Source organism: Suricata suricatta, chromosome 7, assembly GCF_006229205.1.
Source record: "Suricata suricatta isolate VVHF042 chromosome 7, meerkat_22Aug2017_6uvM2_HiC, whole genome shotgun sequence".
In the NCBI taxonomy this organism is placed as follows: Eukaryota; Metazoa; Chordata; class Mammalia; order Carnivora; family Herpestidae; genus Suricata; species Suricata suricatta.
Genome location: NC_043706.1, coordinates 89,453,594 through 89,479,934, shown reverse-complemented (window position 1 = coordinate 89,479,934; position 26,341 = coordinate 89,453,594).

Below are 26,341 nucleotides of genomic sequence, written 5' to 3'. Positions count from 1 at the left end.
ACTTTAAAAGCTCTTCCATGTTCAGTCACTGGTTGGGAGCGGCCCCGAGGAAGTGTGGCCAGCAAAACATGTCAGCTGGAGGCTCTCAGCCGACCATGCTCTCTGCCGCAGGCCACTTGAAGGGTGATTGGAGCCTGTGGTATGCCACCGCAGTAATCTCCTCAGACTCTTGTCAACTGTCATCACAGAATATCAATAATAAATCAGGAATATACACATCACCAATGCTGTACCCTACAGGGAGATGTAACTCCAAACTCACTATAAGTTATTTTTATATCAATATCCCAGCTGATAGGAATATTTTCTCAAGTATTGGCAGTTGATCTGTTGCTATAGATCAAAATTTAAATATATATATATTAAAATATATATATACATATATATATTTTTTTCAGTCTGTAGGTTGCCTTTTTATTTTGTTGATTGTTTAATTTGCTTTGAAGAAGTTTGATGTAGTCCTACTTGTTTATTTATTTTTTTTACTTTGTTGCTTGTGCTTTAGGTGTCATATTCAAAAGATCATTGAAATCATTGTCAAGAGGGGTTAATGACAATCATGTCAAGGAAGGGGTTAATGATGAAATATATAAGGAACTCCTACAACTCAATAGCAAAAGACTGAATAATCCAATTTAAAAATGGGCAAAGGACCTAAATAGAGGTTTGGGTTTTTTTTTCCCCAAAGAAGATATTCAAATGGCCAATGGGTAAATGAAAGGTACCCTATAAAAATAGAATATATATATATGGCTCTGTACCAGCACTTCCTCTTGCAGGCTGATATCTTAAAATTATTTCGTTTTCTTTTTGATAAACCTGGACAAATTTTTCTCAATATAGACAATCAGGTGATACCAATTAGATTTAATAAGTGAAAGAAAACTGTTAGGTGTTTTGTACAGTAAATATTCTAAAATACATTCTTCAAAAAGAGAGCATTATATGTGACCTTTACACTTCTAGATGGATGGATGGATCGATGGATGGATGGAGGGAGGGAAGGAAGGAAGGAAGGATGGATGATTGGATAGATCAATTTATTGATTGATGGATTCACATTGTTAAGGATACAGTAATTTGGAGATCAACAGGAACCTACCTGCCTTCAGAGAACTCACAGTTTAGCAGAGAATAAGAACTAAGAGGTCACTACAATACGGAGTGATAGCTGCCATTATATGACAGTACACGAGAATCTGTAAATATATTAAAGAGTCCAGTAACTTAGGGCACCTCAGAAGACTTCCAGGAGAAAATGACATCTAAAATGAGTATTAAAGTGAGGTTCAGTCAGGCAAAGGGGTCAGGCTTATTTTAAGCAGAGGGAGCTGCAGAAAGAGAGTGACTCAAAGGGAAAATGAGTTGGACGACTAAAAAGCCTGTTTATATTCTGTGTAAGCAGATACCATGTATATATCGAATAATCACCACAAGAAAAACACCGTGCAGCAATGAGTACAGGTATTTTTCAATTCAAATATTTTTAAATGCATAGAATGACAGTGATAAAAATGGCAAACATGACAGTAGTGGAAGTGGAGTCCTCTCTAGAACTCCATTTTAGCGGAACAGAACACAAGCGGAAGTTAAAGACGCAGTTTTGCCTCTCAGCTCTCCTGCTTGTTGGGTATCAATCAGATCACTCACTATCCCTGAGCCTCAATTCCCTCTGTGTTTCTCACAGTGTTACTAAGAAAACTGTGAAAATTCATGTAAAATGTCTTATGAGTCCTAAGCTTTATATATATGGAAGTTTTAACTTTCTGTTATTTTTGGCAAATGTCCTTTGTTGCATAACTTCCAGAATATATAGAAGTTCGGGAGCTAGAAGTAGAGTTGCCATATTTAGCAAATTAACACATGATGTCATGCGATATTTGGAATATACTTACATTAAAATAGCAAGCATTGTTTATCTGAAATTCAAATTTCACTAGAAAATGTGTGTTTCATATGGGAATCTAGTTAGAAGGGAAGTAGCAGTGGAGAAGGGGAGAAGATAAAAATGTATGGGAGATGGACAGTGGTAGCTTTATTATTTGATGTACTTTTCACTTTCCCTTGAAAATTAGTACATGTTCACTTAGTAAAACTTGGAAAATAAATATAAGCGGACAGGAAACAATTTCCTGAATTATTAAATATCAGGTAATCCTTATTAGCATTTTTATGTATTTTATACTTACCCATAGGTATATACAGCTGTATAAATTAGCATAGCAAATGGAATCATGCTATACATGCTTTTTTATAAACTGAGGCTTACTCAGTGATATATCATAAATGTCTCTCTATGTCAACAAATCCATCCTGTCTTTTGTAGCCTGTGGCTCATTCCATTATATAGAATAATTAAATTAAATAAGTCACTAAGTTGGATATTTAGTTTGATAAAACCTCTATACTATCATAGAATCAGCAATAAAGATTATAGAAAAATATAGATATATGCTATATTTTTATTGTTCCTTTAGTCTAGGCTCTGTGAAATCAAATTATTTGGTTAAAGGAAAAATTATTTGGCTAGCTTTTGACATAAGTGATTAATATACTTTCAAAAATATCTTACCCATTTATCTTTTCAAAAATAACACATGGTCATATTTCTCCACATTCTGGAAAATCCTGTATTAATAATACCTTTGACAATTTCATAAAGAAGAATGGTGCTTTGTCATTATCATATGTATAGTTCGATTACTAATCACTTTTGTTATATTTTAGCCATTTGTATTTGTTCTATAATCGTTTATTGTGACAGCAAATTGACTCACTCAACATTACCTCATTTCTCTCTTTTAGTCTGGCCTTGTTAAGATAAAGCCTCACAAGCTAATATCTATTTCCTAAGTAGACCAACAGGAGTCCATGCAGTCCCTCTGTCAAGTGAATGGGTTTAGGTTTTGTTTGTTTCTTGTTTGTTTACCCTGCTGCAGCAGTACTGGGGAGTTGTACTGTCAGATCCCTGGTTCCCGGGGTGTCTGATAGCAGTGCAGGTGCAGCAAGAGCAATATTTCTGTTGGAATCGTCTCTTGCTGTGGTTGGGTGTTACTCCTGTCTGCATCACTTGTGCTTAATAGTATTAGAATTTGGTTCTTTTCCTCCTAGAAATTCTATACATTTACTAATACTTCCATAAATCTATTTTCATGTATTCTGCCTGAATAAATTCTGTTTTAAAATTAAAAAAAAATTTTAACATTTATTTATTTTTGAGAGAGAGAGACACACACAGTGCATGAGGGGGGATGGTCAGAGAGAGAGAAGGAGACACAGAATCAGAAGCAGGCTCCAGGCTCTGAGCTGGCAGCACAAAGCCTGACGTGGGGCTCGAACCCATGAACTGTGAGATCATGACCTGAGCCAAAGTCGGCCACTTAACTGACTGAGCCACCCAGGTGCCCCTAAATTCTGTTTTAAACAAAAACTCTGTACAATATACTTTCTTATGCCCTTTAACTGTTTTTTTCTCCTGTGATTCATATTTTATTATTAATTTGCAATAGTATTTTACATTTTAAGAGTTGCAGTTTTTCATATCATACAGATTGAATGTGTTCTTAGTTTTCTGTTTACTTTTTAAATGGATCTAACAGTTCACTAATTTCAAATTAAACTAGAAATCTTAGTCTCTTTCCCTAATATCTATGAACATATATACCTAAAGCATCATTTAAATACAGTATTTTAGAATAGTTCATTGGAAAATAATATTTGGAAATTAGTACATATTTTATATAGTTTTGTATATAGTTCCTAATTTAGATCCCAGTTTTCTCATCTTCCTCTCCTTCTGCATCTCATTTTCCAGTAAATCTTGGAAGTAATAACAAAGATATCAGTTAGAATAAGACTTAGTTGCAATGGGAAAGAGAAATGAGATCCATAGTTTTGGTGGGAAGTAGGAAGGTGGGAAAGGACAGGGCAGACATAGGACGAAGCTTACATATCTCAGAGAAGGTAAGGAGGCAGTACCTCAAGAAGTCTGCCCAAAATACTTAAATTTTTTAAAAAAAATTTTTACATAAGCTCTCTGCCCAACATGGGACTTGAACTCATGACCCTGATGTAGGAGTCACATGTTCCACTAACTGAGCCAACCAGGCACCCCTACCCAAAACAGTTTTAAACCCATTGATAATGCTGAGATTTTGACTCAAAGTTTCCTTTAATTTTCCTGCTTCAATCTGAGGTATAACCCATTGAAGTAACCTTGCAGGCACAGCAAATATGTGCTACATTAATAGTTTAAAATTGTTAACTCTTAACATTCTTCAGCTGAGTAACTCCTAGATTCCCAGGACACCTTCCCTAACACTTCTAACTTTAAGTATCTCAGGTCTTAGCTTTGTTTAGTTTAGCATTTTTCTTCTGCTGCTGCTGCTGCTTCTGCTTCTTCTATTTCTTTCTTCTTCCTTCTATTAGAGAGACAGATAGACAGACAGACAGACAGACAGAGACAGAGCATGAGTAGGAGAGGGGAAGAGAAAGAGAGAGACACAGAATCCAAAGCAGGTTCCAGGCTCTGAGCTGTCAGCACAGAGCCCAACATGGGGCTCGAACTCAGAAATCATGATATCATGACCCGAGCCAAAGTTGGCTGTTTAACTGAGCCATCCAGGCATCCCAAGTTTAGCATTCTTGGACACTAGGAACTCACTTTGCTTGAGAGACTTAGAAGTTCTTTAATTAACCCCATAGAAAAGACTGAAGTAACTGAATTCTGCAAGAATTGGCTTTTCATTATAGCGACTGTGGTGAAAAATAATCTGGTGGCTCACAACAGAGGCTGCAGGGAGAATCCCGTAGGATGAGACACAGACTCATGGACCCCTACATGGCAGCAAGAGCTGAAGTGAGGTCTCCTGAGCCAGAGGGAACCATTGAATGCTGCCTGCCTCAGTTTCAAAGGCTAGGGATGTCTAGGAAGACCAAAGGTATTGTGGTAGAGACCAGATGGATAATTACAGTGAACTTTATAATAACTTTAACCTTATGATTTCCTTAAAAATTATCTTATGTATTTTTGGCCGTGTGTTCTTTTATATTAACTGAGTATCACTTGGCCAATCTCGAGGCAAACTGTATTGATTATTTGCTTTTTTCTAGGTAGCACTGAAAATGTAATTTTGTTTGGCATTCTTTTGTTTGTGATACCAAAACTTCCCATCCATGAGCACGGTTTATATCTCTGTGTATTTAGATGTGTATGAATTTCTGATCTGTTTCTGGTCCATAGAAGTATTTATCATGTACCAACTTTTCTATCAAGGACACTTTTTAAAATATTTTTATACATTTATTTATATATCATATACACTATATATAATCACTGTATATTTACATATATGCAAATAGATTAGATACCTATGTAAATGTAAGCATGTATAAATATGGGGGAGGGGCACCTGGGTGGTTCAGTCTGTTAAGCATCCAACTCAAGATTTCTACTTAGGTCAAGATCTCACAGTTCGTGTGTTTGAGCCTAGCATCAGGCTCTGTGCTAAAAGCTTGGAGCTTGCTTAGGATTCTCTCTCTCCTTCTCACTCAGCCTCTCCCCTGCTTATTCTCTCTCTCTCAAAATAAATAAACATTTTAAAAAGTGTGTGTGTGTGTGTGTGTGTGTGTGTGTGCATAATCATTGTACTGTGTAAAGCAGTGGTAGAGTATGGTTATAGAAATTATTTGAATTACCTCCCATCATGGGCACAATCCCAGTGAATTTATTCTTGATTTTTATTATCTGCACTGATTCATTAAACACCTAATTTTATAATCCAAATACTGCTTCAGAATGTTTTGAAAAGTAATTACTTGGATATATTATATGAAATTTTAAAATTTCAAGAAATAATGAATGCATAGAATTACATCATTAGAGACTTAGGATAATTATTTATAAAAGAAGGAAGTATCAATAGGGAAATGTAGGGGACACCTGGTTGGCTCAGTCATTTAAGTGTCTGACTTCAGCTCAGGTCATAATCTCGTGGTCCACGAGTTTGAGCCCTGTGTCAGGCTCTGTGCTGACAGCTTCAGATTCTGTGTCTCCCTCTCTCTCTGCCCCTCCCCTACTCACACTGTGTCTCTCTCTCTCTCAAAAATGAATAACTATTAATTTTTTTAAAAAAAGAAAATGTAGGAAATTCTTCTTAGAAAATGGAGTGAATATTTTAAATGGAAGCAGAAAACATGGAGTTATAATTTTGATGGTGATTATTTTTGGAGGTCCTGTGTTTTATATACATGAGATATTATTTATACTTATTTTATTAAGTAATGTTTTAGATTCTGAAAAGGAGAAAATTAACTGCTATTTATCAAATCTTTGTTTCAAGGTGCAATTTTTTAAAAGTTCATACCTCATCATAAAGAATATTTAACTTTACAAGTACAATTTTATTATTTTTGCTTTGAGAATTGATTAAGCTATTTTATTTCTCCCTCTTTATCCTAAAATGACCATTTCTTGAAAGAAAGCCAATATTTTTAAATGTTTTATTCCACTGTGAAGAACAATCGCTTTAAATAGAGCTCATGCAGTCTCATTTATCATGATTTTAAAAAATGTATCAACTTTAGCTTCAGCTAGTAGTCCTAACCAGTAAACTCTACATCCAATGCTGTTGTCTTTTATTTAATCTTTACTCATCTTATTCTTTGGTATTTAATTCCACCAGTTTCTTTTTGGTTCAATTAATTTGGTAATTTTTCCTTCTAAGTTTACATTTCTGTAAACAAAGGGTGTGGCTAGAGTAAATCTTGGTTCTTCTGACAGCTCATTTTCAGACACACTGCTCTCTCTCAAGGTGTTGATTTGGCTGTCACATTATACTTTGCACAAGAACTTCTGGGATATATATTTGACCCACTGTATTATGCTGCACAGTGATCAATTGCCTGTCCAACTTGGCTCCGCACTTACTATTTTCATGGAAATTCCTCCTCGGCTATTCTTAGGTATGCTCTGTTTCCTTCCACCTTTACCTGTCTGTATTCTTTGTGCATCTTAGAGGTGTAATAAATTGAACTCCAACATACACGTTAGCTGCTGAAAACAATATACTCACGGTCACAATCAAAACCACTTCTGTAAACCAGTATTAGGAAATACTGATTACAGGGAACTTAATGGAAGTGTCCTACTTTCTGGAGTCATTTGTTTTATGAGAGTCTAAGTGTAAATTCTGTATAAAACACAGATCGCTATTATGCAGTTAATTATGCACAAAGTAAACATGTACCACTGCAAACAGCAAAATGCCACCTAATAATGGATAACTCCAGATTTATGGTATGCATGTCCAATCTGTAAAGGCTTCTATTCATGAATCTAAAAATGAATGGAACATTACCTAAATGATCCAAAATGAAGGATTTAATACATTGCTCTACCCTCATTGCTACTTATTTCTTGTCAGCAGATTTTTCATTCTGCCTTAATTTATTGTACATAAACACTATGCAAATGTTTGGGTCATATTTAAAAACATATGGCTTATGCTTATGATTACTGGTTAGGCATTTTATTACAAATTACTTGCTAAGCAAATCACTTTCTTAATTATACAGGTCAGCATATAATCACCACGCCCACATGTACTTGCTACACAAAGCTCCACTAAGTAAACATACTGTGTGTAATTTAGGGATTACGTTTACATATTGTCCCCAACATATGTGTTAAGGTTGCCTCCTGGCTACTTTCTTCAGTGCAAATGGAATTTCTCCTATAAGGAACATGTTGTGTCCTCTGCTAGGACAGGGACAGTTCTGAAATTTGATACCAAATAAAATTTGATAGTTTTTATCTATTCCCAAATGAAAATGATAAAGATGATTAAGAAGCTAACTAAATTCAAATAAGATTATATTATCAATTTACATAATCATTTGTTTTTAATCCCTCTTTGTTTCAAAAGGTTCATATGATTTACGAAAATGCCAAAATTGCAACAATTTAAGGAATAGTTAAAAGAATATCTGAGTGGTTTTTTTTTTATGAATATCTGAGTGTTAAGAGAAAAGAAATCAGGGGAAAGAAAATGTAGCAGGATTAAGATTAATTCAGAAAATACATGCTGGCAGACTTTTGAGAGTTAGACACGTATTTGGCCTCAGCCATTTTATTAATCAAAAGAGACACAGAAAAACAAATGGTTAATGATACACTATATCAAACTAATCCACTGCTTCAGAGAAGCCACTGATTCTTGATTCTGAAACATGTGTCCAGTACATCCTTTCAGAGAGAGCGCTCTTTAAAAACGATCCCCGATGTGTGAGTGTAGATTCATGAATTATAACGAATGTGCCATCATGGTGTGCCATGTTGATGGTGGGGAGGTTGTGTATGTGGTGGGGAGGACAAGGGGTAAAAGGGAATTCTCTGCTTTTCATTCTATTTTGCTGTGAACCTAAAACTGTTCTAAAAGGTTTGTTAATTTTAAAAATAGCCCCAAACAGGGGCGCCAAAGTGGCTCAGTCAGTTGAACATCCAACTTTGATTTTGACTCAGGTCATGATCCTAGACTCCTGGGATCCCACCCCATGTCAGGCTTTATGCTGGGCACTGAGCTTGCTTGGGGTTCTCTCTCCCTCTCCCTCCCTCCCTCCCTCCCTTCCTCTCTCTCTCTCTCCCTCTTTCTCTTTCCCTCTCTTTCTCTCTCTCTAAAATTAACTAAATAATAAAAATAAGTTAACATTAAAAAAATTTAAAAGCCCAATAATATTCTCATGATGATCATGACAGGTTGTAAGCTGTTCTACATTCCACCTTCAGTGTAAAAGGTCAGCATAATTCTAGTACAACAGATTAAAAACTGCCTCCTGGGGGTGATGGGGGAGATGATGGGTCTATAGGTCAAAACAATGCAGTTTTGACATACAGCATTAAAGAGTGAATCCTTTAAGGTATTTCTGTAAATCGATGTGCATCTCATCTCACATTCCAAATTGATATATATCCTAGACCCTTGTGTAGTATATTTATTGGTTCTAACTCATTAGGTCACCAATATATAATAAGTGGTTTTACAATAGAAAAATTGGCTTGAGAATCTTGAGAATCTCTTTCCTTGAAAGTAAGCCAGAGGTAAGGCATGCACAGATAGAAAAGATAAAAAATTAATAAATAAAATATTGGGAATGGTGGAGCAGGGGTCCTTTTGATGATAGAAAACAGATTGCTTTACTTGTTGTGTACGCATTCTTTCACACAAACCAAGGGATAAGTGCCTGATACACTTTGAGAAAAATGTTCAGATACTTGATCGTTTTAGCTAACTGTGTCTTAGAACAAATTTTGTATTCTGTAGCTATATATCATTTTATTTCTTTTTAATAAGTTTACATGATCATTTCACAAGGAACAAAAAAAAAAGAAAGAAAAGATAACCCCACAAACAGGTAACAGAAGATCCAAGTTCTTATTTAAATTGCTATTGTTATTTTTGTTATTTTGTGTTGTGAAACTGGATTAGATTGGAATGGCAATGCATGAAAGGTCAAAATATGAAATCAATTACCATATTTGTGCAGTTCCAATTTCTATGCAAAGCATATGGCTTTTCTCTATCTTGCTTGGATAATTACTCCCTTGCCATTTCCCATTGCTATTATTATCAGCTTTCTCTTCATATGATTTTTTTGTGAGGCGTAGGGGGACATGATATTATTGTGTACTTTTAAAATATTCTTCTGGCTTGATTGTACCTGTTTATTCTGAAAATCAATAACTATTTTTAAAAAGTGAATGAGATCAGATGAAGTGAAAAACATAAATGTTCTGGCCTTAATGCAAAGATGACTATAGAGTCTATTTGCTTTATTTAATTAAAAAAAAGAATCTCATTATTGATTAGATTTATGGAATTTGGAATAGAGAAAAAAGAAAACGGGAATTAGCAAAAACTAAAATTAAAATTGCAACTCTATTAAGAGCTGCTAAATTCAAGTAAGTGTATGTCAAGATTATCTTTACAATTTAACTGTAAGTGTTTAAGTCAAAATTATCTCATATTTCACACAAAAGCAAACATTTCATCACTTTTATATTTCTGTAGTGATTGTATTTTGGAAAATCTTAAGCTAAATTTCACCATAAGTATTACTTAACAATTAATACTGAAATAGCTAAAATGCATTTTACTTGGTTTTTTCTACATGCTTCATCATGTTGGTCATTGGAAGTACACAAAGTCATACTTCTTAGTTATCTTGTTAATATTGTAAAGCCTAGGGTGCCTGGGTGGCTCAGGTCATGATCTCACCTGTGTAGCCTGGTTGGGATTCTCTCTCTCTCCCTCTCTCTCTGCTCCTCCCCGGCTTATGCTTTCTCTCAAAAATGAATTTTAAAAAAATTTAAAAAAATAGTGTGAAGCTTATTTTTGGGGATTTTAAAAGTTTCAGTTTATTAATAGTGAAACTCAGGCACACAGATCATTGACTTTTTCCTTTTCATGATCGTCTTATCCTTTGGACTAATTTTAAAACATTATTTGAAGATTTATAAAATACTTCTCTTGTACCTTCATGGAGTTACCTTAATTCTTACAAACCTGGGCATAACTCTCCATAAGGGTAACCTAAACTTGACAGTGCTCATCTATAAAGAAAGAATCCCTGTATGTCTTTGTGTAGAATTACAACTCTGAGGAGTTAGAGAAAACATGTTTTGTTTTTCTCACCTTCCATTCAACATGGTTATTTTCATATTCCTAAAGGCATCCTAAATGCCTTGCAGCTGATTTAATTTGCAAAAGGAATGACTAGAATGTCAGGGAGATACGTAGGTAACTTTTTAAAATTACAGAGGTCTGTACGTACATTATTTGTCACATCCCCTTCAAATAATTCTATTAACAGCTAATAAAGGAGTCAAACATTTATATATCAAAATTCTTCCTCTCCTTCCTGCAAATCAGAAGAAAGAAGTTTTCAGGAAAAATTATTCAAACTAATAGAGACAGAAGAAAACAACACAAATGATAAACTAGAATATTAGTGTCAGAAACAACTTTTCAAGACCCTTGAAAAGGGGAAAGGGACCAAATGGATGAGAAGGGATGCAAGAAAAATGTGACAGATGCTATTAGAAAGGAAATATGGGAGAGTCTGGGTAGCTCAGTTAGTTAAACAATGAACTCTTGATTTCAGCTCATGTCTGAATTCACAGTTCATGATATTGAGCCCCTTGTTGGGCTCTGTGCTGACATTGCAGAGACTGTGCAGGATTTTCCCTCTCCTCTCTCTCTGCCCCCCACCCTTGCTCAGGCACACACCCCCAACCCCTGCCCCTGCCCTTCAAAGTAAATAAATAAACTTAAGAAAAGTAAGAAAATAAACTGGAAACTGAATGAACAAATTTAAATAAAAATCATTTCTATAATACAAGAAAAACCTGAGATATTTATCCATATATATATATACACCATTTCTCCATAATAGTATGTAATTCTATATAAATCCATTCCCAATTCTTTATATTTCTTTCTGTATTAAAAAATGAATATAGTTGACATGCAGGGTTACAGTACTTTCAGGTGTGCTGTGATAGGACGCAGCATCTTTATATGTTCTGCTGTGCTCACCACAAGTGAGGCTGCCACCTCTACCGTACAGGCTATTACAATATTACTGACTGTCTTTACCGTGCTGTACCCTTTATTCTCATGATTTATTCATTCCACAACTGGAAGTTTTATGTTTCTTTCTGTTGATACATATTTTCATCTGATATTTTCTTCTGCCTAAAGAGTTCCTTTATCATTTCTTGTACTGTGAATCTGTAGGTGATAAAATATTTCAGCTCTCATATATCTGAAAAAGTTGTAATTTAGCTTTCAGTTTTCTGATATACTTTTCTAGGTATAGAATTCTAGCTTGACAGTTTTTCTTTCAGTATTATTTTATACTGAAATATTCCACTCTCTTCTTGATTACATTGTTGCTAATGAGAAACTCATTGGTCATTCTTGCTTCTCCTCTGCTAGTTGGACCTGTCTTTTTCTGTTTGTTTTTAAGAATTCTTTTCCTTTTATCAGTATTTTTCATGTGCCAAAGTGTTGTGTTTTGTTTTTGCTTTTGTTTTTCATGTTGTTTAATGTTTGAGGAACCGTGAATGGGTTGGATCTGTAAGCTTAGAGGTTTCATCAAATTTGGAAATTTTGTCACTCGATGCTTTTTTCCTTTTTTTACTTCCTTTTTCCCCTCTGTTTAATTTTATGTAGCTTCCATTGCTATGAATTCAAGGTCACTAATCTTTCTTTTCAATATCTAATTTGCCATTAATTCTACTAGCAATATTTTCTTCTTAGACATTGTAATTTTTCTCTCTGGAGGTTTCAGTTGGTCTTTTCTATGTCTTCAGTGTATATATTAATTTTTTTAACATATGGAATACTGCTATAATTACAATTTCAGTGTCCTTGTCTGTTAACTTCCAACATCTATGTCAGTTCTTGGTCAGTTTTCACTGATTTATTTTATTTTTCATTATGCTTCATATATTTTCATGCTTCTTTCCATGCCTGATAACTTTTATTGAGAGACAATATAATTTTATCTTGTTAGGTGCTTTGTTTGGGGACACAGTTGTAGAACTTAAAATAGTTAATCCTTTTATGTTTTGCTTTATAAGATTTGTTAGATGAGTAAGACCTTAGTACTGTACCCTATGCTTCATGAATTATGAAATTATCCAAACCTACTGGATTGAACAAGTTTACTATTCCATACCCTCTATGAGTGTCAAGTACTGTCTCCTCTAATCCTTATGGATGATTCTTTCCCTGGTGTTTGGTAATTTCCTTAATGCTTGTACTGATCAGAAATCTGAAGAGCTAAAAGGAATCTCTGTAAGGTATCTGTGTAGATTTGTCCTCTTTGGTACTCTGTCCTGAAATTTTAGGTGAAATTTTGGTCTCCATGGACACTCAGCTCAATATTTTCTGATCAGTTTTGACTGGATTCCAGCTCCTTGAACTACGTCCTGGACATTTTCTCAAAGTAGTAACTGTGAGAATCATTTGGTTTATCTTGTTTTCTTCTCTTTCTCCCAGGGATCTCTGTTTTTGTTTTTGTTTCTTGTTTTTTAATTGTGTCATGTCCAAAGCCTTGAATATGGTTATTTCATGTACTTTTTTTCCTGCTGGGTTTTTGTTTGTTTGTGTCAAGGGGTGAGAAAGAGGAAGCCAAATCCAGCCTGTGTTACTTCATCAGAAATCAGTATATATAGTTTTATTTTATGTGATAAGTTCTCACAGTGGGTTTACTGGTTCTATAGATAAATGTTTTTTTTTTATTTTCATAGATAGCATAGATAATAGCAGATTTGTTTTAAAATGTAACAAATTATACTAATGCCAACAATATCTGCAAGTATATTTTTCTACATTACCTCAAAAAAATTTTTTAATATTTCCAGGCTGATAAAAAGTTATCAGTCATTCATAATTTAATAATATACATTTCCTATTTTTGAATTTAAGCATGACTTTATATGCCTGCTGGTCATCTGAACTTGTTTGTCTGTGGATTGCTGAGCCATATATTTTGCTGTCTTTCTTTTGTGCAGCTGGCCATTTTCTTATCAAATTGTAAAAAACACATTGTGTCTTTTAATAAATTATCTTTTAATAAATTGTACCTTGAATTGCAAATATTTCAAATATATTGCTTATATTCTAATACTAGTTTTACCTTAAACCTGATTTTTATTTTTTAAAATGTTAGTTTTAATTAATTGACTGAAAATAGCACATTCTTTCATTTATAACATCAAAGTTTTATCATATCTTGGTTTTATGGTATACAGGGACATCCTTTTCCCTAGATGGCAAATGTAGTGCTTTGGTACTCCTTACAAGGTCTGGGGTCATCTAGGTAGTAAACAATAGAACTGAAAGCAGAACATTTATTTCTATGTCCTTTCCATTTTATCATATATTTGTTACTTGATTAATCATAAGCTAGTAATTAAAACAGACTTTTAATTTTGAAGGAAGGAGTGAAAAGAGAGAAGGGAGAGATGGACAGAAAATAGAGACCTTTAGACTATAAACTTTAATGTTTTTAACTCCAAATATACATATCTGTTACATCTAGATTATTTTGAGAAACAAGTTATGTTGTTAACTGTCATCAGCAGACCCATCAAATGAGATTCAACACATTTCATAAAATTGTGCTTTATCAATCAAAATTTCTAAACCAGCTGGTAATAATTCTACTTGAGAATGGAATTTGAGTGTGTATTTCAGTACATACAGTGGTGATGAAAGAAAATATGAAAGTGTATTAAATGTCATAAACTCTTTGAATAGCATCCTCTTGCATCTTGAAGATTTCATGGGTGATACAAAATGGTAGTGGATTGATGTGAAGCAAACTCTGAGACCGTGATGTCTACCTTACAGGTTAATTCCCTTTTGACTGAATGATAGTATGTGTGTCAGAGATGAATCATATAATCATAGCTCTCTTGCAGCTTTAATTGAATAGCCTTACACTAATTCATGATAAGAAGACATTGTCTTTAAATTAGCTTTAATACCAAAAGAGTTTGAAACTTTAAATTGTTCTCTTTGCTTTATTGCCCTTTTGAAGCTGTCCAAATCTCACTCAGTGGTATTCTTTCCTTTCCATCATAAAGAATCTGATGAGGAAAGTGGACATCCAATTAACCACTCACCTGACACCACACTTTCTCTTCAGGATGTCTTAGCTATGAGATACACTGAAACTTGACTCTCTCATGACATTTCACTATCAAATATTCAGGTAGATTGCATTAAAGACATTAATTTCCCTGCCAATCTCTTAAAGCAGTGCTTCAGAAATGTCCAGTAATACTGAAAATATTGTAAGAAGACCTGAACTCATTGTCATAACATATAAATGTTGTTATTCAGTCCACTATACTGTCTCAACCTGTACCCTATATAGTAGCAACGTTTATATGTGATGTTTCTTTGTAAAGTCATCACATTATGCTATATTAAAAAGAAAGGTAAAGAAAATATGTAAGTGCAAACCATGTTTTCAGATTTCACCAAATGATATATTTTTCCAAAATAAATGTAAGTGTTTTGTTAATAAAAGATCAGCATAGAATTTTTACAGATTTGGTCATTGTTCCATAGAGGCCATGCATTGTCTATCCTCATTATTCCAATTTCACTAATAGTCATAAAAGTTTTGCAAGTTTAATCTTATTTCTTCAAATATACTATCAATTCCTTAAGGAATACCTTGTACTTTTTATGTCTCTTGTAATTTTTATGTCTCTTATGTCTCCCACGACCTGTGTACGACTGTATATATAGCAGAGATTCAAAAACATTGATTGAATTTTTTCTTCAACAATTTAGGAATTTATGTTGAATAGCCTCCAGGTGACACAAACATTAGTGAACTGAATTAATCCCTACCCTCAAAGAGCATATATCTACTAAGGATGATATGATTGAAGCATATAACTTATCACACACACTCATATTCACACACATACCAAATAGAAATTAGAAGAAACCATCCACAGGACCTTGAGGGTGTCATGCTAAGCGAAATAAGTCAGGCAGAGAAGGACAGATACCATATGTTTGTGCTCATAGGTCTAACAGGAGAAACCTAATTAAGGACCATGGGGAAGGGAAGGGGGAAAGGGAGTTGGGGAGACTATTGAATACTGAAAATGAACTGAGGGTTGAAGGGGGAGGGAGATAGGGAAGAGAAGTGGTGGTGATAGAGGAGGGCACTTATGGGGAAGAGCACTGGGTGTTGTATGGAAACCAATTTGACAATAAACTATTAAAAAAAGAAGAAACCATCCACAGAGAGCTAAAAAACAAATTGTTGTGAGAGTTTAGACAAGAGCTTAGAAATCAATTGAATAACATCAAGAAAAGTTCTATGAGGAAAAGTAAGTTGACATGGCTTATGAAAGAATTTTACAAATGGATGGAAGAGGAGATTGTTTTATATAGAGAAAGCACACATCCAACAGTTTAAAAGTTTAAGTTATTTTCTTGAGGGAAATAAAGTAATCCACTGTCTTAAAACATAAAGAACATTCCCAGGGATAGAATAAAGTATAGTATCTAAGGACTCATTACAAAGTCATAACTGTTGGTAAGCAGAGGAATGTGTGCTTAAAAGTTGTTTTTAAGTAGGTAGATGGAGTGACAAAGCAAGAATCTTAAAAGCACTGAAAAGATATATTTTCAGCAAAATTGGAAGACTGAGAAAACCTGAAAGCCCAATGTTCACGGTACTTCCAGAGGCAACAGATCTGGACAGAGGGGGGCATCATATTAGGAGATCTTAGAAATCTCCAGGAATTAGTCATTACCTTAAGGAAAAACCAGTAGGGGAACTTCCATACTTCCCCTGCTGTGAACAAGGCAGAATGAACAAGGCTTGAATGTCTGGTGAACAGAGAGATGATATGCAAAGAGCAGAGCAACCCAGAAATGGAAGCTCAGAAAGTAAACACAAGATGTCTATTCTAATTATTAAGTAAATCACACTGAAGTTTACACTGTATCCCATGCCAGTCATTAGCTTGTGAAGATACTGGAAACTCAGAGCCTCTATTAAAAACCCTTTTGAGCCAGATTAGTTTAAGAAAGGAAGAGAAGTGATGATTATAATCACTAGCTGTGGCAACCCAAGAGAGAGTTCATGAGTAGGCAGGTCTGAAAAGCTACCCTGGCTACCACTCATCCCATCTGGAGAAGAGCTGTTTAGAAAAATGCCTCAATTCAAACAGGTCAACAAAATGAAAATATACAGGATCCATACAAAAATATTATAGAACTCAAGAGAAAACCGGCAGTACAAGTTTTTATTTTATGGATTAGCAAACTTTATTACATATAGGTTGCTACAAAGTAGAACCATTTTAAGATGACTTTTTTAAAAATTGAGAGAAGCAGTTACTTCTATGAAGGAAAGCCAAAGAATATATGTAAAAAAATTCTAAGATAAAATGGCCAAGTTGTAGAATGGTAAACAGAAATATGCAGAACTCAAAAAATAAGTAGAAGAAAAAGATCAAACCATTTGAGAAATGAAGACTAAATTACAAGGAGCACAAAGGAGAATAGATTTCACATAAAACCAGTAACAGACAATGATAGAATTCAAGACATTTAACAAAGAAGTTATTTAAAGAAGTTGAGGGAAAAAAAGATAAATATGGAAAATAGTCAAGGGGGATTCAACATATGCACAAGTTTAATTCCAATGGAAAAAATAGAATAATTAGATACAACAATAAAATGTTTACACTGAAATTAAAATATATATTATTTAAAATGGCATTACATTTAGATTGCCAGTTTCAAAGTAACCTTTAACCAATAATAACAATTCAGTTGATCAATGTCCAGTGTGATTTTACATGACTTTCCTGTTCACATTCACTTCTCAAAATTGTACCCATGTTGAATGCTTAAATGCCTAGTCAAATACTGGATTTCTCAGTAATCTCCAGCATCCCTAAAAACTATATGCCAAACAAGATGTGATCACTTGCTTGTTTAAATTATAAAAAACTTTGAGTCTTATGACATTCATTATAGTTTGAATTTGCCTTATATTTTAATTTTATTTCATATTCATTTTTGTTATTCATGTGTTTTATCAACATACCCATTGTATATGATTTTCAGAAGTGACAAAGTAATAGGTAGCACATACTTCTTAAAAATATTCAATACTTGTAATGTGCTGTTGACCATTGTAGGTAGTTTATAAGTGTTTGCTGATTTAATGACTCATGCATATGAATAGGTTGAAATGATTTATTTTTTTGTTAACTCAATGCAACTAAATTTTCATGTACTCATGTTCTGTATACATTATATTTCTCACTTGCAAGCTTTGGTAATTTGAACCACAGTAAACAAAATCCATACATGTATAGGTATGTATTTTTGATAAAGTGAATGTATGATTAAAAAATGCTCACTTCAGTCTGATTTGAGATTGAACTTTCCAGCATTTCCACATCAAATGTTGTAGGAATTCAGGCTGTAAATGTTTACATATTTCAGAGACTCCTTTCTATTCCACACCTGTGTCACTAGCTTCTATCCTCTCCATAGTTTGTTCATTAACAGAGTCTAAAAATCTTGCACATTCTGGCTTTATGCATTATTTGGCTAGGCAGGTTGAGGAAAAGAATACAGAGATTGTGGTTTTTATATTAAATAAAAAATGTAAAATTATAGGCTTATTATATTATACCTTTAGAAAATCAGGCACAAAATGTTTTAATGTCTCTGTAATTTTTTAATTGCTTTGCATTTTGTTTATCTATTCAACAGCATCTTCCACAACTTCCCTACTTTAGGGTAAATATTAAATGATACTGAAATAAATCTAATATTCTTAATATGCTTTCTCGCTCGTGTTGCCCGTTCACATAATGTTCTTTTTTTTTTTTTGGCAGTACCTTTCAAAATTCCTCACATGCAAAGTTTATGCTTAAGCCAATAGCTGTAAATGTCTTTATATCATTTTTTCTTTGCTCCTCTCATGCTTTTTGTATTCATCCAGTAGAGCAGTTGTCATGCTGAATTATAACTGTTTCCTTGTATGCATCTTTCCCACTGGGATTTTATTATTTATTATTTATTTTTTTAAGTGTATTTATTTTGAGAGAGAACATGAGCAGGAGTGAGGGCAGAGAGAGAGGGAGAGAGAGAATCCCAACCAAGCTTGACACTGTCAGCACAGAGCCTAACATGGGGTTCAATCCCACCAACCATGAGATCATGACCTGATCAAGAGTCGGAGGCTTAACCAACTGAGCCACCCAGACGCCCCTCCCGCTTCTCCCACTACTGGATTTTAAACTTTTCAATGAGGTGTATGTTTTCATAATCCTTTTAAGCCTATTATTATAGACAGTGCTTGGAACCCAGTTGATGCTTAGTAAATGGGTGGTAAATTTTTATTTATTTATTTTCACTTACTTTAAATGTAATTGGTTACATTCTCTTTATGTTTTCCTCACCAATGAAGTCCCAGTAATGTTGTATTTAAAAAAATGTTTTTGGAGTTTTTTTAACAGGTTGGATCGTACTCCATAGTCCTCTGAGAACCCTTATCTCAATAACCTTTCCATTACAATGGACTCTGAACTATGTGCTTTATCTTCACTTTTTAAATTTCCTAAGCCTTTTCCTGGACAGCCAGAGCAAGCTATTTTATCTCTCTGTATTTCACTTTCAGCTTCCATAATATAGGGATGATAGTAATAACATCTACTGTATAGGGTTGTAAGGATTGAATAAACTTATATATGTAAGATACCTTAAAAAGAGTATGTCAAATATATGTGATATATAACATATGTTGTATGTTGTGTGTGTGTGTGTGTGTGTGTATATATTTAAGTGCCCCTAAAATGTTTCCTATCATATATTTCCTATTTTCAGCTGCTTTGCAGTCTATTTCCTGTTTTCGTCCTTGACTTTGCCTGTACAGTGTCCAAATGGGAAAAAGATCTTATAATATGTCTTTGGAAGGACAGCGCATCCCATATGTGACAGTTCCTAAAAGTGAATGCTTCCCAGATATTGAGAGTTTTTTAGTCTGCCTACACCATAGGGTTTTTTCAAAGCTGTGCTGCCAATGATTAAGACCATTCCTCAGAAAAAAAAAAAAAAAATTGATCACATATGTTCCCAAAACAGTTCTTGGGGAATGACAGTTTGCACCTAGTCGTACTTTGTAAGAAGTTCGGTTTTAAAGGAGAAAATAAATCAGGATTTATTAAACTATCATTATTAATAATATTACTTGGTAGACCACACCTGTGTTGTGGGCATGTCTGTGATCTAAAAAACAAAACTTCATGTAGAATTATGTTATCATTGCAAATTCTTTTGAGGAAATAATCATCTCTAATTCTGCTAAGTATATATTTACAGTCAAACAGGTAAAGATGAGAGGAAGGGTGATCTGGCTCTTCTATAAAATATGTATGAAAATACTAGACTTTCAGAATTAATTATGAGCTATAGGTTCAAAAATATTTAACACTTAGTAAGTTATTAAAATGTATAGAAAAATCTTAAAAACTGCTGTAAATGTACATATATAATACATATAAATCAAATTCAGAAAAATGTACATGTATATAAAGCTTATGTTTAACCAGTGTTATGGTGACTGATTCCTAGGTGTTGGCCTATATATAGAAATTGAATTTATCTAGTATACCTCACATTGCATTTCCTCCTTTGGATTCATTACAATCCTGGATAATTATGTTGTATCAATTTCCTATAATCTCTTTCTTTTAAGTCTTCAATTATAAGTGTATCTCAGTGATCACCTTCACTAGTTTTTGTTTCTTTGTCATTTCACATCTGATCTTTTCCTTGAAATTGCATGACAGTTTGGATGTACTTGTGACGTGGTGGGTAAGAAACCAAGAATGAATTTTTTTTTAATTTGACAGTTCATTAGAAATTCAAGAAAAAGCGCACTTTTATCAATAATTGATTGAGTTTATTGGTCCCCAAAATTCTTCTGGGATGCAAAATGTCAGACACAAAAATTCCATCATTTGTTTCAATCAGATTCTTCCTTTCATCCAGGGAATACATTTGCATTACTAATAAGTTGCCTAGGTAATTGAATAGTGTATATTATGATAATGAACACTATTAAAGGAAATTAGAAAAACTGTATCCACTTTTAGTATTTATATAAAAATATTTTGTGAAGGGGAGCCTGGGTGTCTCAGTCTGTTGAGTGCGGGCCTCGGCTCAGGTCATGATCTCACGGTTTGTGGGTTCGAGCCCCGCGTCGAGCTCTGTGCTGACAGCTAGCTCAGAGCCTGGAGCCTGCTTCAGATTCTGTGTCTCCCTCTCTCTCTGACCCTCCCCTGCTCGCACTGTCTCTCTCTGTCTCTCAAAAAATAAATTAAAGACATTTAAAAAATTAAAAAAATATATTTTGTGAAAAAATAATTCAATGCACAATTATTTCTTCATTTATTTGACACATTTGTCAATTATCAACAACGTAACAGAGTTTGAGACACTGGAGTCCTTATTGACAAAGCAGATAACAAAGTTTCTGCCCTCACAGAGCTTATATTCTAGGGCAGATGTGATTATGTAAAAGATGTATACCATCATTTGATATTAAAGTTATATACAAAAGACATTGTTTTGTTAATCACTTTTTTAACAGAAATTTCAGTCGGGAAAGAGAGTGTTTGCCTTATACCTACTGCTGCAGATATTTAATTCAAAAAATTTCCACTAAAATATAAAATTTTATACCAATTAAATTCTTCTAATGAAGTGCTATCAGAATAAAGAGGTTTGTATTCTGAACCTCTTCCTTTGCCTCTGCCTTTGCCTTAATGCACTCCCTAAATATTTTAATGGACTAATTTTCATTTCACTCAGGTATTTGTTGAAATTCTCTCTGAGGGAATGTCTATCACTCTAATAGACTACCTCCAGACTCTGTGTCCCTTACTTGCTTAATTTTTAAAATATATTTATCACCACCTGATCTATTACATATTTTTTTTTGCTTACTGTCTTTTTTCCCACATAGAATGAATACTTCATAATGTGAATTTATTTGATGACTGCCATGTTTCCTCTTTCTATAGCAATGATGGGAGCATTATAGGCCTTCATAGATGCTTCTTAAGAGTGCATTAAGAAAATATGTACATAAATGAAATCTTAAACTAATAACGTATATAGAAAATTTGTACCAGATAGTTACCTGAAACCAGTAAGAGTCTGTTCTGTTCTTTCTGGCCTCGCAGTGATCAATTTAATATAAAAGAAGATCGTGTGGTTTTCCATTACAACTTTTGGTATAAATACTAAGCTTAGGTTGCTTCTAGTCATTTCATAGTTTAATTTCTTTTAACTTTTAAATATTGTACACAAACCTCATGAGGACAAGCAGTCTACTTTTAAGACAAATTTTTATTAAAAAAATTAGAATTTTCCTTCACCATGTGGGTTCAATTAAATCAGGTAGAGACTATAATAGCACTTTTTACAATAATCTCATAATCTGAATAATCTCATTTCTTTAAATTCCAAGCATTCCTTAAGAAATTGTTCCTAAAGAAGCTTTGTCTTCCTAGGAAAAAATATATAAGGAATATAGATTGATCTAAATGCTGCCTCACTGGGGTGCCTGGGTGACTGAGTCAGCTGAATGTCCATCTCTTAATTTCAGCTCAGGTCATGATCCCAGTATCATGGGATGGAGCACACCAACATGGAGTGTGGAGCCTCCTTAAGACTCTCTTTCTGGCCCTCTCCCCCACTCACGCACGTGCGTGCACACACTCTCTCTCTCTCTCTCTCTCTCTCTCTCTCTCTCTCGCTCTCTGTCTCTCTCTCTCTGTCTCTCTCTCTCTCTCTCAAATAAGAAAAAATAAATGCTGCCTCACCAACTGATTGTTCTCACAGTGTGCATCCATTTAATCATGGCAAACAAATGGAAACAACAGCAAATATTTGATAACAACTAAAAGGAAAAGACATGGGAAGTTTTATGTGGAGACTAAGCTCTATGTAGTCTCTGTTAATGTCCCATTCATGGTTTTCAGCCCAGAATATTGTACATAATGGTTATTCAATAGCTCTTTTTGATGAATAAAAAATATCTTTGAATAGTATACTTTGTAATAGCACGTTTTAGGTTTAATTAGGCAACCAAATCTTAAAATATGTTTCTAGAAAAAGATCCTTGCTTTAATTTGTAGTGTTAATTTTCTAGTGATGCTGGGATGAGGTTATTGAGTCTCTATGAGAGACATCACATCACAGATAGCTGAACCCTATTATTTTTTGGCTGAGAAACCATATAGAGTAAGAAGAGGTCTGTGGGAACGCATAAAAACAAAACCCAAACACACATGCTTGAGCACTGTTAGATATGTTAGAAACTTCTTAATCATTTGATATTCTGAACTAGATTTGTATTTCATGAGAATGTAAAATGTTATCTAAAGAATGAAGTAGTTTAAGTCTTATCAAAATGTTAATTTATATTTTGACATATTTCAAGAAGTATAAATATTAAACTACAAAGAATTAATTACTATAAAAGAATCAACTATATCACCTTGATTCCGCTGATATCTAAACTTAGAGATGCGCTTAAGAGACCGTTTGCTAAGCTAATTGATATCCTTTGTACTGTTCTTTCCAAACATCTTTTTTCATTTTTATTTTTAACTTAAGTTTCTGAATTTCTAAACATAGTCCATTGACAATATAAGACTTTACATATTTATTGTCAAGAATTATGACACTTCCCTGTATGTCATTTCCAGTGGTACAGCAGTTTTTCCTCATATTGAATCCTTAAAAGAAGTGATCCTATAACTAAGTGAAGTGCTGATTCAGTGGACATGAAATGTCAGTCCCCAAATGACATATCTGTCACATTAGCACAAGCATTGGCTAATAGAAGGCAGGGAGTAGTTTATAGAAAGAATTGTTTCTAGGTTTTTAATTGCTTTGTGCTGTCAATTTATTACTGCTAGAAAAAAATTAGCAGGGAGTGCTCAGTTACTAAAATGCTATAAAGAGATAAAATGGAGGGGGGGAAATCAAGTTTTAATTGGTAGCCAGAGCAAGATTTTCTTTTTCAGAAAACTGTCAAATAATAAAAAAAAATTGCCACACTGACAGATTTTATTATAGTACATAACTGCCAATCACATGTAATAGAGAATAACATAATGTACCTACTAAAATATGATGGGTAACAGCTTACATCCTTGGAAACTTTAGTAACACAGAAATGCATTTTCTGAAGACCACACTAATAATGATTGTTTTATTTGAAATTTTATATTTGTAAACAAACATTAAGTTTCTATTATAAGAATGAATTTAGAATATTCCAAATGAGTCTTATAATATACAGTATTTATTTGTAGTTTGTAATTACTCAAGAGAAAGAAGACCTTTCTTTTGATTATAGAGCTGTGATCAGAAAAGATTATCCATAAGAGTTGCAGAACTATTTCTAAAGAGTCATTAGTTACTTTAACTTTGAGAATATTCAATGAGGTAGAGGAATGTGTTAGAAACAATAGTATATTGGGATCAGATTAGTGTTCCAAATCAGCATGTACATGGCCCTGGGCAGATCATTTACATGAGCATTAGGAAGGGAATTGGACTAGATAAAGTGCTAATGTGACTTTAAAATTTTGTGATTCTCAAAAGATGAAATCATAAAATGAGTTACCTGTATGACCATTTGTTTCCTCAAATGAATCTATTCCTGTGGTATCAAGTTATTCTGTGGTATCTGAGGTTGTATATGTGGTATCATAAAATTATACTTGAGCTGAAAAAACTTGTCTTCGGTTTTTTGGTAAAATCAAAGTTTTACTACCTCTACTTTTAATTAGAATGACAAGAAGCTATTTTCTGCTTCTTTATAACTGTTAAAATACAAGTTTTTATAATCTGTAGTGGTTTATTTTTGTTTTGATCTCCCTCCATTTCTAGTTCCTTTGCTTCTACTCTGTCATGCTAAACTAACTTTCCTCTTACCTTTCCTTCCTTCTCCCCTTTTATTTCTTCTTCCTTTCTTCTACTTTCCCTTCATCCCAGTGCTCTCTGACCTCTTTCTCCTTCATTTTCTCCTCTTATTTGTTATTCCCCTTTTCTTTCCAAATATTCATTGGGTCAGTAATGTTATAGACACTGTACTGGGAATCAAAAATACACAAAGAAGAAACAGGGACTTCTACCTGGCTCAGTCAGTAGAACATGAGATTCTTGACCTTGAGATCATGAGTTAGAGCTCCATGTTGGGCATAGAGATTCCTTAAAAACAAAAACTAACAACAACAAAAACAACACAAAAACTCACTATATCTTTCTGGTAGAGAATTGAAAAAAGAAACACAGTGATGGATCTGGGGAAATCTTAGTATGGGAAAAGGTGAAGAAGGCAGATGTATGGTGATATAAGTGGGGGTTAAAAACACTGACTTTGGGGTCAGAAATTTTATGTTACATTTTGTATATATAGGAATAAAAAAAAATCTTAACACAACCCTTAAGGATAAAATGATACAATACATGTAAGTAACTTAGAATATTGATTGACTCACACAAATGCTTAGTAAATACAATTAATACATTTTTTATGTTAGTGGTAGTAATCTTAGAAGTAATAAAACATTATTTACTTGAGTAATCCCCTAAATCTGGACATGTAGCTTCTTTCAAAACATTTTATAATAAACAATTTTGTGATGAAATCCTTGAAACTAAATCTTTGTGCTCCTACTTTACTGTATTTTTATAATATGTGAATGCAGACTTGTTCATTCAAAAGTTACATAATTTTTTAAATAAAATACCTTGCTATTCTCAGTAAGGTTATTTTTGAAACTTTGTGACTGTTGAAGTGTCTTTCCTATTTTAGCTTTTTTTGACCAATTGCTGAGGCAAATAAATAATCTGTTTTTCTAATATAAACCATTTTCATTTATAAAATAAAATAATGGTAATTACTAGATATTTTTGTTGTTGTGGAGCTGACTTGGGAGTAATTTCAAAGATTTTTATATTATAAATTACAGTTATTCGTTTTTGGCATTATGTATCAAAGTTATTATATTTGATATTATATATTCTCATTCTACCAAGTTTCAGTAGTTTATTAATATATTTCTTACTTTATTAACTAATAACTATTGAAAAATATCATTTCACACCATTACTTAAACTATTAGTATTATATTATTGTAATTATACTATTATACAAGTAATCACTTTTTTCATTAAAATAACTCCTTTTTCAAATAAAAATGTATTTTCAAAAGAAAATTTTGTTTTATTATTCTAGCCATATAGTTACTCTCTTATGGAATATTGACAATAAAAATTAATGCCATGAAAACAAAATAATGTTATGAATTTAGAATGGTAAATATCAATAAAAATCAATAATATATAAAATTCTTACTAAAATTATTTGAGAGAAGAACAGAACTGTTTATGAAAGAAATTGATTCAGTGTAGCATATTTGAAGAATCAGACAAGGTTTAACATCAGTAAATCAATCAAATTTACCTTACTTAGTGATTATATTAAGAATCACTGAGAATTCCCACCTGAAAAGAATAAAATTATTTAAAAGTTTCTTTGTAAAAGGATATAAGTTGACTTTTGTTATAAATAATGTATATTGATACACATATATAAATATACATACATACCTGAAGAAAAAAGAGTATATATACATGAAGCATCTGGAGAAATCTCTCAGAGCTGTTCAGAATTTGCCATAGTATTTGGT